Source organism: Oncorhynchus nerka, linkage group LG23 (genome assembly GCF_034236695.1).
Source record: "Oncorhynchus nerka isolate Pitt River linkage group LG23, Oner_Uvic_2.0, whole genome shotgun sequence".
NCBI lineage: Eukaryota > Metazoa > Chordata > Actinopteri > Salmoniformes > Salmonidae > Oncorhynchus > Oncorhynchus nerka.
Window position 1 is genome coordinate 17,093,997 of NC_088418.1, and position 16,432 is coordinate 17,110,428.

Sequence of the window (16,432 nt, forward strand, 5' to 3'; positions counted from 1 at the left end):
ATGATCTCTCAGCCCTTTAAAGGTTGATTTAATATTTGCCTGAGAGGTTTTGGACGGCATCCCGTTAGTTAGAAGGAAAGAAAAGGGAGGTTGTTTTGCTAACCTTTAATGCACTTGTACATGAACTGTGTCCGACAATAAGTACAATATTTATTGGGTAGGGTGAGTCATTGGCGTGCGTAGGGAGGGGGGAGGAGATGGGGCGGTCAGCGGCTCAGCACTGAGTGTCTGTCAGTGGTCAGAAAGCCCCCACACAGGAGCGACCAAGCTCCGTCATTAGCCCCGTTTCCTAATGGATCCCATTTGAGCCCTAATTTGTTGGAATAACAATGTCGTAGAGGATATATTTTAGGAAGGGGGCCAAATTACGTTTCCAACTGCAGCACGCATCTAGACACGGGTCAGATTAGAGAAGTTCTACAGAGAGAATGAGGTAGTGTGTTGGCCAGACAGAGGAGACATGTCTGTGCTGAATGAAGTAGCCCATTAGAATAGGTCAGAATCTCTCATTCAATCATTATTTATCATCTCGGACTGTTTGGCTTGCTTCTGTTTGTGTGTCTTTTTCATTATTAAAAAGACAATTCCCAGACAAAGGTCTCTGAGAGCCAAGCCAGTAATTGACTCTGCTGCTACTCATCACAACAAAGATCCACGTTCAGCGACCACCTTCCTTTCCCGAGCCACAGAGTCAGACTAGAGACCTGAGCGGCCAACATATCGACCGCTCTGGACATTCATACATCCGCTCTCTCTCTCGGTAGTGTGCATCTTGCTTCAGCAAATCTGTAAATTAAAACTTCAGGCCTCTTTACCTCTGGGGTGATGCATGGAGGACGGTGAGGAAAAGTAGATCAGATTTTCACTGACTCCTCCACAGCTGCAGTCTACTTTTAAAGCACACGTTTTCAGGGATGTTTTTTAATGCATTTGCTGGAGGGGCTTTTGTCTCTTGCTGCAAACAAACAAGCCCCTTTGTGAAGCCAGGCAAATGAAGATAGCTTGCTCTGATGTGTGATTGTGATTTTCTTTATTTTATGGGATGAACAGAACAGCGCAGTGCAACAGCGTTTGGATTCATTTCAGAGATAGCGTGTGTGTAATTCTGTCCCAAACAGAAACATTTAGAGCGACAACCTGCAGGCTCCAGGACTGACGTCAAGCCAGAGTGGTTATTTTAAGCAGGGAGGGAGTAAAAATGTGCCAGTTCCACTGTATTTTTATAGGGGAGCTTCACTTGTCCTGACCAGCCAAACCTATACATACTGCCCAAGATACTCATATGGTTATTGCATCATTCAAACTGAAACAGAAAGGTAGCTTTATTTTTGACTTTGAACTGGGCTGATGGATAGCTACCAAGTACATTCATAATGGTTGCAGTAGTTCCTATAGATGACTCATATTTAGTAGGCTATCTGTGGAACTCCCTCTCCTCTCTGTAGAAGCCACTGCTGCAGAGTCAGAGTGCTGCAGAACAGAATAAAAACAGAACAGGAAATCAATATGCCCCATTTCAAAATACACAACAGTTCCTCTACGAATGAAAGCCGTTGGCACAACTGGGGGAGTAAAAAATAATCTACTTAGTCAAATTCAGCCAGTGAGTTGGGAAATGGAGAATTGCATACCACCCATTTAGTACAGAGCCTTGGCTGACATCTATACAACCCCTGCGTTTGGTGCTGTTCTATCGATGACATCTGTGCACACTGGCAGGCTTGTGAAACCATTAGCTGCCATATAACCAAGGCACCATGCTCTGCACAGCAGAGTCCTGTGAGATATGTGGCCATAGCTTCTATTTTGAATAAAAGTGCTGGTAGGTAGAAGTCAGTGGAGGCTGCTGATGGGACAACGGGCTCTTAATAACGGCCGGAACAGAGCAAATGGAATGGCAACAAAACGCATGAAAATCATGCATTTGATACCACTCCACTAATTCCACTCGTCATTACCACGAGCCCGTTCTCCCCAATTAAGGTGCCAGCAACCTCCTGTGGTAGAAGGCTGTGGCCATACTTTGTGGGACTTACGGGTGAGCTACAGTATGTATGCAAGTTGGGTTGACACGTTGAGTGGGTGTGAAATGTTTCAACCCAGGTGATAAGAGATGTGCATCACCACAGGTTTCCACCACCTGTAAAACGTCTTCATCAGTGAGAAACCACTAAACCATTCAATTCTACTCATTTCATTACCCTTAATAAGCAACAGCAAGTCCATTCTATATTTTCACATGCACTTGCAATGCAAAACAGCAAGACAAAGCTGTGAAAATAGAGTTGCTACTGGAAAACAGGAAACAATCTGTGAGTGTGATTTAAAATGATGTGCATGCATGCACAAAAGTTTGGGGTCACTTAGAAATGTCCTTGTTTTTCAAAGAAAAACATTTGTTGTCCATTAAAAAACATAAATTTTATCAGAAATACAGTGCAGACATTGCTAATGTTGTAAATGACTATTGGAATAGCCTTAATTTCTCAGAACAAGAACAGACTGACGAGTTTCAGAAGAAAGTTTTGTTTCTAGCCATTTTGAGCCTGTAATCGAACCCACAAATGCTGATGCTCCAGATGCTTAGTCTAAAGAAGGCCAGTTGTTTTGCTTTAAATCAGCATAACAGTTTTCAGCTGTGCTAACAATTGCAAAAGTTTTTTTTTAATGATCAATTAGCCTTCTAAAATGATAAACTTGGATTAGCAAACACAATGTGCCATTGGAACACAGGAGTGATGGTTGCTGATAATGGGCCTCTCTGTATGCCTATGTATGTATGCCTATGTAGATATTCCATAAAAATAAAATGCCATTTCCAGCTACAATAGTCATTTATAACATTAACAATGTCTACACTATTTCTGATCAATTTGCTGTTATTTTAATGGACAAAAAAAGAAGTAATTTTCTTTTAAAAACAAGGACATTTCTAAGTGACCCCAAACTTTTGAACGGTAGTGTACATGCATACAGAAAATATACTGTAGCCTACACCCTAGCACCATCAAGTCCTCAACATATATTCTGACACATACTGCATATTGCACATCTCTGTCCCCTCTATGGTGTGCATTTGTAAGATGACATAGAGCAGGCAGGAAATAAGCAATGCGTCTCTGACAGTAATCTGAGAGAACGATTGCATCATTTCGTACACGCCAGACTGACGCGCTGCTGTAGCTGCCCAGGGCAGACCGATCTACACTCGGGCTGCATTTCAAACTCAAAGTAGACAACCATCGGCCCTAAACCCTCAGCCCTTGAATTACGTTTTACATCGTCACATCCGAGTGTACCTTAAATGTCCCTTGCCCAAGCGAGGTAGTGTGATGGTAAGAGGCAACATCCTTGGAGGAAGTCTTAAAGTTGATCTTAAAAACAACCAACCTAAAGCTATGAATGTACCGAGTAAGCTAACATTCCTGTCAGTTACCTATAGCTGGCTAGCTAGTTTTATAGTTTGGTCATTTATTCCAATATATTAGCAAGCTAGCTTCATACTTTTTTGTGACATGCCGAAAAATACAATATTGTTGATTCAATTTGAAACTTCACGGCCACCAGAGTTTGACATGTGAGTACAGTTCTCATTGAATTGTGTGTCATGTCAACCCCGCAAGTGACCATGGTTGCTCACTCGCTCCGTTGAGCTAAATCGAGGGCCGAGGGGGCAACGTTACTAAATTGGACCTCCACTTAAGATGGCAATCAAACTGCATTCAGTTTCGACAGGGATTCCCCTGAGGGAAAGTGGCTGGCGCAATGGCTGAGGCGGTAATTATAATAATGTGTTTGGACTTCAACATCAGCCTTAGGTCTACACAAGAGTACAGTCAAACTATAAAGATGTACCTGTTCAATGGATACAACTGCATAAATAACTAAGGGTATGATCGTTTCAACTTTGAATAAACCAAAATGTGCAATATGGCCTTGCAAATACTATTAATCTCAAACTATCAAAGCCACAAATCAAACCCAGCTGCCAAAAAGATACATTGCCACACAAACAAGGCGAGCCTGCCAAGAAGAGTTTGTAATTTCATAAGATCTTAACAAGAATGATGTTTGTCAATATCAGCCTGGTGTGGGAGCAAAATAAGAGAATTGGACATGAGGGTTAAAATAATGGGAAGTGAGTGACTGCCTGCCCTGCTTTCTCCATAATGCTCCCCCCTCTGCTCTATGCTGCAGTCCTAGTTCTATTCTGCTGTAATTATCTGTGGCTATCTGCAGCTCAGGGAAATCAAAGCAGTGGCCTAATGCCTCTCAGCACAGTGCTGTGCAACAGGAGTGACCAGACAGGACGGATGATGTCATCGGAGAAAGGAGAGGAGACTGCTGGGATCCATAGGAAGTATAGTCCAGCCAGAGGGACAGATGATGGAGGGAGGGAGATCAGTTCAAGACCCAATGACACAGCCTATGGGTAATAATAGCCACCAGTCTGTTGAGGAAATCTGACGCGGTAGTTTAGGGAGAGCGGAGGTGAAAATGCTGTGAACCTGCAAGGATGTCATAAAGTACAGTCGAGTGGCTTATGATTCACAGCTTGGTGGAGGCATGCTATAATTTCTCTGCAAAAATAGTTGGGCCTTGGCTTAGAGGGAGCTGGAGAGGACCAAGTGCACTTTGATCTGGTGGATCTGTGGCTAATTGGTTTGACCGACGATAACACCAGTGGAAAGGGAGTGGCTACACACTGAAACTTTGATATAAGTTCTGTAGAAGCAATGAGCGGTTCTACAGATGCACCATTGAGAGCATCCTTTCGGGCCGCATGACCCCTTGGTACGGCAATTGCACCATCCGCTACAGCAGGGGTCTCCAAAGGGTGGTGCGGTTAGCCCAACAAAATCCCTGGGGCACACTGGCTGCCCTCAAGGACATCTACAGCACCCAGTGTCACAGGAAGGCCAACAAGATCAAGGACTTCAGACGTCCAAAACTGCACCTTTATCAGAAAATAAACTACCAGTTAGTCTCCCGCCAACTCACTACATGGCCAAAAGTATGTTGACACCTCTTCAAATTAGTGGACTCGGCTATTTGACGCACAGCCGTTGCTTTATACGCCGACAGGTTTATAAAATCGAGCACTCCATAGACCAACATTGGCAATCTCTATAGACAAACATTGGCAGAATAAGGGCCCGTCATAGGATGCCACCTTTCTAACAAGTCAGTTCATCAAGTTTCCGCCCTGCTAGAACTGCCCCGGTCAAATGTACGTGCTGTTATTGTGAAGTGGAAATGTACAGGAGCAATAACGGCTCAGCCGTGAAGTGGTAGACCACACAAGCTCACAGAACGGGACCGCCGAGTGTGGAAGCACAAAAAGTGTCCGTCCTTGGTCGCAACACTCACTAGCGAGTTCCAAACTTCCTCTGGAAGCAACATCAGCACAAGAACTGTTCGTTGGGAGCTTCATGAAATGGGTTTACATAGCCAAGTAGCTGCACACAAACCTAAGATCACCTTGCGCAATGCCAAGCGTCGGCTGGAGTGGTGTAAAGCTCGCCGCCATTGGACTCTGGATTAGTGGAAACCTGTTCTCTGCAGTGATGAATCACACTTCACTATCTGGCAGTCCGATGGACTAATCTGGGTTTGGCGGATGCCAGGAAAACGCTACCTGCCACAATGCATAGTGCCAACTGTAAAGCTTGGTTGAGGAGGAATAATGGTCTGGGGCTGGTTTTCATGGTTCGGCCTAGTTCCAGTGAAGGGAAATCTTAACACTACAGCATACAATGACATTCTAGACGATTCTGTGCTTCCAACTTTGTAGCAACAGTTTGGGGAAGGCCCTTTTCTGCTTCAGCATGACAATGCTCCCGTGCACAAAGCGAGGTCCATACAGACAGTTTGTCGAGATCGTTGTGGAAGAACTTGACTGGCCTGCACAGAGTCCTGACCTCAACCCCATCACACACCTTTGGGATGAATTGGAATGTCGACTGCGAGCCAGGCCTATTCGCCCAACATCAGTGGCAGACCTCACTAATGCTCTTGTGGCTGAATGGAAGCAAGTCCCAGCAGCAAAGGGGGGCCAACTTCATATTAATGCCCATGATTTTGGAATGAGGTGTTCGATGAGATGTTGTCCATATACTTTTGGCCATGTAGTGTACTTTTAACGCTTCCTAAAATCAGAATGGATCATAGTGAAAAGTGTTTTAGTTCCGTGGTCAAGGAATTCTCTCTAGACCAGCTTCAAACACCAGGATCTTGTTTCCTTGGAGGAGTTTAAAAGTTTGGTTGACTCACATTACTGAGGAATGTGATTGTCATTAGGACTTGATGCGGTGGTACATATGATTGATTTTCTATATATGACACTTGTATGGTTCTGCATTTGGAAAGTATTCAGACCCCTTGACTTTTTCCACATTTTGTGACGTTACAGCCTTATTCTAAAGTGGATTAAAAAATAAAATAATCCTCAATCTACACACAATACCCCATAATGACAAAGCGAAAAACAGGTTAAGGAATTCTCGCAAATATATATAAAAAAAAAAAAACATACCTTATAAAGTATTCAGAACCTATGCTATAAGACTCGAAATTGAGCTCAGGTTCATCCTGTTTCCATTGACCAGCCTTGATGTTTCTACAACTTGATTTGTCATCTATGCATAGTCACTTTTATTAACTCTACCTCAACTAACAGGTGCCCCTCCACATTGACTCTGTACCGGCAACATATACACACACACACACACACACGTTATTTTTTACTGCTGCTTTGATTACTCATTATTTTTCTCTTATTCTTATCCTTATTTTTGAAACTGCACTGTCGGTTAGGGGCTTGTAAGTAGGTCTACGTCTGTTGTATTCAGCGCATGCGACTAATAACATTTGATTTGAGTCCACCTGTGGTAAATTCAACTGACTGGACATGATTTGGAAAGGCACACACCTGTCTATACAAGGTCCCACAGTTGACAGTGAATGTCAGAGCAAAAACCAAGCCATGAGGTCGAAGGAATTGTCCGTAGAGCTCCGTAACAGGATTGTGTCGAGGCACAGATCTGTGGAAGGGTACCAAAACAAAAAAATTCTGCAGCATTGAAGGTCCCGAACACCACAGTGGCCTGCATCATTCTTAAATGAAGTTTGGAACCACCAAGACTCTTCCTAGAGCTGGGTGCCCGGCCAAATTGAGCAATCGGAGAAGGGCCTTGGCCAGGGAGGTGACCAAGAATCCGATGATCACTCTGACAGAGCTTAAGAGTTCCTCTGTGGAGATGGGAGAACCTTCCAGAAAGACAATCATCTCTGCAGCACTCCACCAATCAGGCCATTATTTACATTAAAAAAACACTACTTTTCAATGGGTAAGTCTAATGTTTTTATAAGCAGAAAGTGAACAAACTCCCGCTTTTGTCCCATTCTTCCTTTACCCACAACAGAAACAGTTCCCCTGATGCTATAACAGTATGTGCCAAAGTGGAAGTGAGTTTATATGACACTCTAATTTTAAAATGGCCTTACTCAGCCCTTCTGCATTGTTCCAGAACTGGGTTAACCACCTGTTAGCAATTACAACCTCTGATGTAAAATATACCAATAGTGCTCCACTTCTGGCCTAGATTCAGATGAATTCGAGGAAAGTGTGGGCAAGAGAAGGGTTGTATAATGTTTCATGGACGGTTTCCAATGTGAGTACTGGGCGTGTGTGTGGGCTGTAGGGAACACACCGCACCAACAGGTGTCCCTGTGAATACTGCAGCAGACACACTGGCCCTCAGAAACCATTCAAAAATCTTATGTCATTCAGAGAACTCTGCCAGTTCTTGCAAAACCAAACATTCCTGCCTCTGTTGTTAATTTCTGGCAGTTGGCTTACGTTGTCAATGAAATCAGATATATTGCCAGAGGAAAAGAGGAGACATTCTGCAAAAGCTCCCAACATTAAGACAGGGAATTCACTTCCCTGAACAAAAAAAAAGAAATCCGTAAGGCAATTGGCTGGGGTAGAATGCATTAGGGCTCTGGCACAGAGGTTGGCAAGCCACCCTGGATGAAAGGACACCTCTGCCCCTAAAACTAGTGCTCCAGGAACCCTGTCAAACCGCTGACCCAAAATCCTCTGCGATATATTATGGGAAACAAATAAGCCAGGAGACCGCAGAGATTTATATCAGGCGTGCCATGGCCCGCCAGTGCTCCCGGAGTTCATTCATCTTTTGCAAATGTTACATGGTCCTATTTCCCTGCGCTGTGAGGGCCAAGACATGCCCCGCAACGCCTCAGAAGCTGAGCCCGAGTATTCTGCTGGATACCAACCATAAAATCCAAACATTTCGGACGAGACAACATGAACTATATGTTGAGTACTTGCCCACTGTACATTTGACAGCATGGATATGTGGTTGTTTGAAACCAAGGGTTTGATTTATTTTGGTTGCAGTTCTAAATTGTAGCTCTAAAGTAACTAAGGCAATAAGAGCCAGAGAATCGGAATAACATGCACATAAACAGTCCAATCATCTTCAATCTAATAAAACAACTATGCATATGTACTCGTGTGCACACTAAATCTATATAGCCGGTCAGTAAACAGTTCTAGGAACAGGTGCAGACAGGTCTTCACAATATTCCTAACTTCAGTTTGTTCAAAGCAAGTAATACTATGAGGGATACAGTACCACTTTTTGCAAATAGAGCCATGCCATATTGAAACCTTAAGAATAGGCCTCTATCTCAACTATCATTTGTATGTTAACCAAACTTAACAAAAAAAAGACTCAACTGCATTACAAAGAGCTAGAACTTTGAGATGCTTAAAAAAAAACATTGATCACTGCGGAGGCTCAGACAAGGTGGTTCTGGGGGGGTTGCCAAAAACCTTGTTGATTTCAAAAAGGGTCTGCAGAGAACAGATAAATACACATTGTTTGGTGAGATCAAAAGACAAAGATGATTAGATGAAATAACCCACTATTCTGTGAACGGTTAGACCGTGTGTGTGATAGATATACACACACACACAATTTGTATATTTTTTTATACATTATTTGCTTTACAAAACTAAATTTATGTGAATTATTAATTTATAGTAGGGACAGATCAACATTTACTGGGGAGGATGGGTTCACCAGCAGCAAATACAAATGAACAATTAATCAACTGGCCACCCAGACTATTTACATTGCTGCTACTCGCTGTTCATTATCAATGCATAGTCACTTTACCCCTACCTACATGTACAAATTACCTTGACTAACCTGTACACCGACACACTGACTCGGTACCCCCTGTATATAACCTCGTTATTGTTATTTTATTGTGTTACTTCTTTTTTTTACTTTTGTTTATTTTGTAAATATTATCTTAACTATTTCTAGAACTGCATTGTTGGTTAAGGGCTTGTAAGTAAGCATTTCACTGTAAGGTCACCCGTTGTATTCGGCGCATGTGACAAACACAATTTGATTTGAAACATCTAAAGAATAAGCTACTAGCAAAACAAGCGAGTAAGAATTGTACTTAAAGTCCCCCTCATACTCATCTGGAGGTTGAGCATTTTTTCATCTCTATGTAACTGTATATGTAAAAAATATAAAAAATAAAAATTTTATAAAAATCGGGATCACAATGGAAATAAGTCCGACTTTATTGTGAAATACCGGTTACTTAAAAAAAAATGTGTTTATGTATTTTTTTAACTAACTAACAAATCAAATCAATAAATCCAAACTGTGCAGCGGCCAATTGATGAACTGAAAGAGACATCTGTTACAAAACAGCAAAAAGTTTAATGACATTCAGAGACTGTCAAGCCAAGCCTTCGATACTGGGTAGGCCTACAAGGCAGGGAGGAATGTATTTTCTGTTTGTCGCAAACTATGATATTGAAGTGTCCTAAGTCAGTAGGCTTTGTTTATTGGTTGTATGTATGGTGCATTGGCACAGAAACCTTGGTGGAAAATGTGTTGCATATATTTTATATAATTCTAAATATGGCACCAAAATGTTGAAACTCAGATTGCCCTCTAGTTGATGAATGTCTGCAGCTGGCTCTGATTGTAGTGTAATGAAACAGGCAGGGAGAGGGAGCTCATTCGTGGTCGTCGGTGAACCGTTTATAAACACAGGGTCACTACAGTTATTGTTATTTGTGGTCGTAAACATTATTTTGAGTTAATTCTACAGTACAAGGGGAGGGTCATGGGAAAATATTTGTAATGTTGGGGAAGAAGGTGCTTTTTTTTATGACACCTTGAGTTGAACTCCCCCCGTTGACTACTGCAAATTATCTGTGGGCTTTTTCTATTCTCCATTTCTCTTTTCAACATAACGACAACACATTTCTCTGCGTCTCATATTTTCAGAATTTTGAGCAATCAGGACCGAGGAGGAAGTGTGAAGCAAGGGTTATTTTGGAGCTTGGTTCTGTTTAAAATGACTTCCAGATTGCATCCTCATGGGGCAGGGACTGGACCCAGCTCACCTGTTTACTGCCCCCCTCTGTCCACTTCCTCACACTACATCACTATCAATGACGTCTTCAAATGATTCAGGACCTTTTCACACAATATGCCTCATAATGAATTAATCTGACAATAAAGCCAGTTCTACCACCCACATTTAGGAAGTGTATCTACTGTATATTATATCATCTGTATCTATTATATAAAGACAAACCAATGTGTGGTGGTCTTCGAGAAATGTTATATCAATATACTGTATATTGAGCTTTGGCTTGTATGAGCCTGAAGGCCGTAAAAGTACACCCCCTGGACAGGACGCTGTCTATTGCAAGGCCTGAGTATATTCGTACAGTGCCAAACAAAGTTTTCCTTTCCAAGAGGTTGAGTGTTGGATCTAGAATGATCTACACATTTTAGAACATTTGCTGTTACTTAAAAAGACACCCCATGAATACGTACTTACAATCAATCTATGATGAGTTAGACACACTCTATATGGAGATAGATGGTTCGGTTGGGCCAGATTTAATTTGACCGAAATACTATAACGAGAACAAAAATATCCAAGTGTCAGAAGTTGTGTGTATAAATTAAACAACAAAGGAGACGGGCCTCTGAAGAATGCTCCCAAATGACTCCAGTCTGTTTCTGTAAAGCAGAGCCATTTGTATGGCTAGAGTTTCTCCAAAAGGCACAGAGCACATTTCTCAAACGAATCCACAGATCAATTTCTAAGTCAAGGGGGCTTTGAAGTAATTTTCTATGGCTTTGAATGAAAGCAGTCAAACTGGGCTGACTTACATGCTTCTATTAAGTGAACTCTAGCAGCTCATCATGCCCATCCCCAACTGAGAGAAAGAGTCAAACATTTTCTCCAGACAACTCTGTGAATATTTTAGGGACAGGTAGGTAATTCAGTGTGCGATACTTTCAGAGGCTGTCTGTCTTAATTGAAAGAACTATTCCCCACTGCTCCTGAGATTTCAGTGAATCTTGAGATGGACTGACATGTCCTGTATGCACCGGTCCCAGTCATACGGTGTATAGTAACTTAGGGGACACCACTACTTCAGTCAGACTATGGTTCCTTTCACATGTACCTCTCAGCTGTCACTCACAGTGCAGCACACTTCCAGAAGATAATGCTTCACCAACTCCTGCTCTAATGCCATACTTCGACCATCCTCAACCTTCTGTGTGTGATGCCACACGAGTCATTCAGAATTCAGCATCTCAGACCATCTCTTCAACCAAATAGCAAAAGGCACCGATTCCTCCACCCTTTTCATTCGTCTGGTTCCCTTGTTCCGTCCAGCGGCTAATTTGGAATGCAACCATTTTTGAAAGCAGCGACTTCTGCTCGGGCTCTGCATTATTCAGCATTTCCATGAAACTCTAGGCACCCTGGAGGACTATGCCTTCCTCTCTCATTTCCATATTTGTCCTGTAGGACTCTACACTACGCCGCGTTAGGGTTTAGAAATCTTACTCGGAGAATACCAATTTCTGGATGAATGTGAGCCCTTCGCAGCCAGAGAGACACCTGGAGACCAATTTAACAAGCAACTGGAGGGACCCGGTCAGCGGTTGGCAGCTAAGGACAGGCTCTGTGTCTGTCTGTCTGTCTGTCTACTGGTGTGGCCGTGACCCCACTCTCCGAGTGTGTCTCAGGGGGAGGTGGGATATGCAAAAAAACAATTCACACATGCATATAATACACACTTTCCCATGTGTGGAATAGTACAAATACGAGTACCCACCAAATTATTATTATTATTATAGTCACCCACCGACCAGCCAGTCAGCTGTGTCTATAATGAGTGGCCAGAGTGATACCTTCATACATATATGCATTGGAGTGAGGAGCACCCAATTTTTCCAAGTCAGAGGAACGATTCATGAAAACAAATTAAGTAGAAGCAGCTTGTTACATACAGGCAACTTTCCAAATAAAGTGTTTTTAATAGGACGTTGGGTCACTATGAGCCGCCAGAACGGATTCAATGTGCAGTGCTTTCCCTAAGCTACGCCCGTCGACTAAACAGCCGATAAGACTTATTGTCAGCCGGCTAACTAGGATTATTTTCAATTCGCTAGTCAGAAATGTTTGTATAGCCTTCTCGCTCTAGAATGAACAACATGCATCTTCTAGAGACCAATTGATAGGAAAGGCGCATGTCAGTCACAAAGCAAGCAATGACAGAGAAACACTGCTGGTTTGTCAGTCTGCTGTCTATCCAGCCTCTCGGTACCAGTGTTATTTTTGTGCGATGTGGTTGGCTGCAGTTGAATTTCTTTTCACGGAGGAGGGAAAACATGATGCTTCTTCATCGTCTCCTGTGAGTGAATTTAATGAGAAGTTGAAATGCACTTAATTATTGTTCTGTGGCACATTAATTTATTTTCTTCCGCGTGTTTCATATGAACAATATGCATCTAGCCAGACACGGAGTCGGGCGCATGGGCTATTTATTGACGACAGAACAGCAAGTGTTGACTAGTTCATAAAAGGTGTCTAACTGACTGAATAAAGTAGATCTCCTATATCCCTTTGCTATTCATAAATCATACAATGTAATTACACTGAGTGTACGAAAAATTAGAAACACCTTCCCAAAATTGAGTTGCACCCCATTTTGCCCTCAGAACAGCCTCAATTCGTAGTAGGGGCATGGACTCTGCAAGGTATTGAAAGCGTTTCACAGGGATGCTGGCCTCTTGACTCCAATGCCTCCCACAGTTGTGTCAAGTTGGCTGGATGTCCTTAGGGTGGTGGGTCATTATTGATACACATGGGAACCCTTTGAGCGTGAAAAGCCCAGCAGCTTTGCAGTTCTTGACACAAACTGGTGCACCTGGTACCTACTACCACACCCTGTTCAAAGGCACTTAAATGTTTTGTCTTGCCCATTCACCATCTGAATGGCACACATACACAATCCATGTCTCAATGCTTAAAAAGCTTTCTTTAACTTGTCTACTCCCCTTAATTAACACTGATTGAAGTGGATTTAACAAGTTACATCAATAAGGGATAATAGCTTTACCTGAATAGTCTATTTCGTGGAAAGAGCAGGTGTTCCTAAAGCTTTGTATATCGCATCGGGACAATGGTATTTTATTAGGATCCCCATTAGCTGCGGTAAAACATGAAATATTACATAATACAGAACATTAATAGACAAGAACATATGAAGGACAGAACTACATCAATTTAAAAAAGGCACACGTAGCCTACATATCAATACATGTATACAAACTATCTAGGTGAAATAGGGGAAAGGCGTTGCGCCGCGAGGTGTTGCTATATCGTTTTTTTAAAGACCAGGTTTGCTGTTCATCTGAGCAATATGAGATGGAACGGAGTTCCATGCAATAATGGCTCTATATAATATTGTACACTTTCTTGAATTTGTTCTGGATTTGGGGACTATGAAATTACCCCTGGTGGCATGTTTGGTGGGTTAAGTGTGTATTTTCCTGGGATTCGAAGCCCATGTCGAGACTTGCCAGTGACAGCTAAAGTGAATTGTTAGTGTAGCCTAGTGATGGGTTCATTCGGCTCCCTAATTTGCACACGGGTAGGCTACTACTACTTTTTGGCAGTTATCTGCAGATAAATTATGAAAACATTTGATAAAGATGTTGAATCCTCACTGTAGGAACAATAGGGAGTCTCAATCTGGTCCAAAATATGATAAAAGAAAACATTTTGAAGGTTATAAAAGCTAAATGATAGTATTTCAGATATTTATATAGGCCTACTGAGTTGATTAAAGTGTCGACAATGGAGTAGTCAACTACTGCTTTCTGTGTAGCAAAGCCCATGTTTAACACCTGCTTCATTCTTCAAATCATACCTGTAGGTCTATTCGTGGTTACCTGACTGTGCACCCAAACTTTTATACAATCTAACGGGGGATCTGGGGATCCTCCCCCTGAAGTTTAGCCTTTTTATTTTTATTCTGCAATTCTAGATTGTTTCTCAACAGTTAATCCATGTTTACTTGACAGAACACAGCTTTTCTTCTTAGGTTTTTGCCACAATAAACAAAATTGAAAGAGTAGACTATCTAGACAAGTATTTCTGATTAGATTACTAATCTATCGCCTTCCCCGAAAGTCCCACCCACAGTGATTGATTGACAGGTCTGAAACCCTACCAGCTCTGTGACTCACAAATATCCTAACAATACACTGAATTCATAGATTTTCAGTCATTTTTAGTGCAAAGTCGTGTCTTCTACTCAATACCACACCTACTTTTTACCAATCTGGGAGGTTAACTCGTTAAAGTATTCAATAATTTAGCTGTGCATTTTGAATGGAATCAAGGCATGAGAATCTACCAGAGGCCACCAAAATAGAACTTGTTCTGCAAGTACATTATAAGACCTGGCTTACTCCAGCTATGCCAAAATGCACATGTAAGTGGAGGCAGATGTGAACTAGACAATACCAGAAGAGCATCTCACATATTGTTCAATTGAAATACTTCACTGATTAAAAACTAAAACATAGGCTGTATATAGGCCATTACTTCCGGCGCCGACAGAGATGGCCGCCTCGCTTCGCGTTCCTAGAAACTATGCAGTATTTCGTTTTTTGTGTGTTATTTCTTACATTGGTACCCCAGGTAATCTTAGGTTTTATTACATACAGTCGGGAGGAACTATTGGATATAAGAGCACATCAACTCACCAACATTACGACCAGGAATACGATTTTCCCGAAGCGGATCCTCTGTTTTGCCCACCACCCAGGACAATGGATCGGATCCCAGCCGGCGACCCAAAACAACGACGCCGTAGAAGGGGCAGACGGAGCGGCCTTCTGGTCAGGCTCCAGACGGGCACATTACGCACCACTCCCGAGCATTCTACTCGCCAATGTCCAGTCTCTTGACAACAAGGTAGACGGAATCTCCGTGCAAGGGTAGCCTTCCAGAGAGACATCAGAGACTGTAATGTTCTTTGTTTCACGGAAACATGGCTCACTCGAGACACGCTATCGGAGTTGGTGCAGCCAGCTGGTTTCTTCACGCATCGCGCCGACAGAAACAAGCATCTTTCTTGTAAGAAGAAGGGCGGGGGGGTATGCCTTATGATTAACGAGATGTGGTGTGATCATAAGATACAAGAACTCAAGTCCTTCTGTTCACCTGACTTAGAATTCCTCACAATCAAATGCCGACCGAATTATCTACCTAGAGAATTCTCTTCGATTATAATCACAGCTGCATATATCCCCCCCCCCAATCAGTCAAATCGATGGCCCTGAACGAACTTCATTCGAGTCTATGTAAACTGGAAACCACATATCCTGAGGCTGCATTTATTGTAGCTGGGGATTTTAACAAGGCTAATCTGAAAACAAGGCTCCCTAAATTCTATCAGCATATCGATTGTGCAACCAGGGCTGGCAAAACCCTAGATCATTGTTTTTCTAACTTCCACGACGCATATAAGGCCCTCCCCCGCCCTCCTTTCAGAAAAGCTGACCATGACTCAATTTTGTTGCTCCCTGCCTATAGACAGAAACTAAAACAGGAAGCTCCTGCGCTCAGGTCTGTTCAACGCTGGTCCGACCAATTGGATTTCACGCTTCAAGAATGCTTCGATCACGTGGACTGGGATATGTTCCGCATTGCGGTGAACAACAACATTGATGTATACGCTGATGAGCGGGTTTATTAGCAAGTGCATCGGCGAGGTCGTATCCACAGCGTCTATTAAAACATTCCCAAACTAGATACCGTGGATTTATGGCAGCATTCGCACAAAACTGAAAGCGTGAACCACTGCTTTTAATCAGGGCAAGGTGACCGGAAACATGACCAAAAACCATCAGTGTAGCTATTCCCTCCGCAAGGCAATCAAACAAGCTAAGCGTCAGTATAGAGACAAAGTAGTCGCAATTCAACGGCTCAGACACGAGAGGTATGTGGCAGGGTCTACAGTCAATCACGGACTATAAAAGGAAAA

At 42.6% G+C, this 16,432-nt stretch overlaps 1 protein-coding gene across 2 annotated transcripts in view; it reads right to left on the minus strand.

Annotated features, from left to right (window-relative positions):
* Positions 1 to 16,432, minus strand: part of rnls (renalase, FAD-dependent amine oxidase) — a 42,218-nt gene that overhangs the window by 19,789 nt on the left and 5,997 nt on the right. The window lies entirely within an intron of this gene.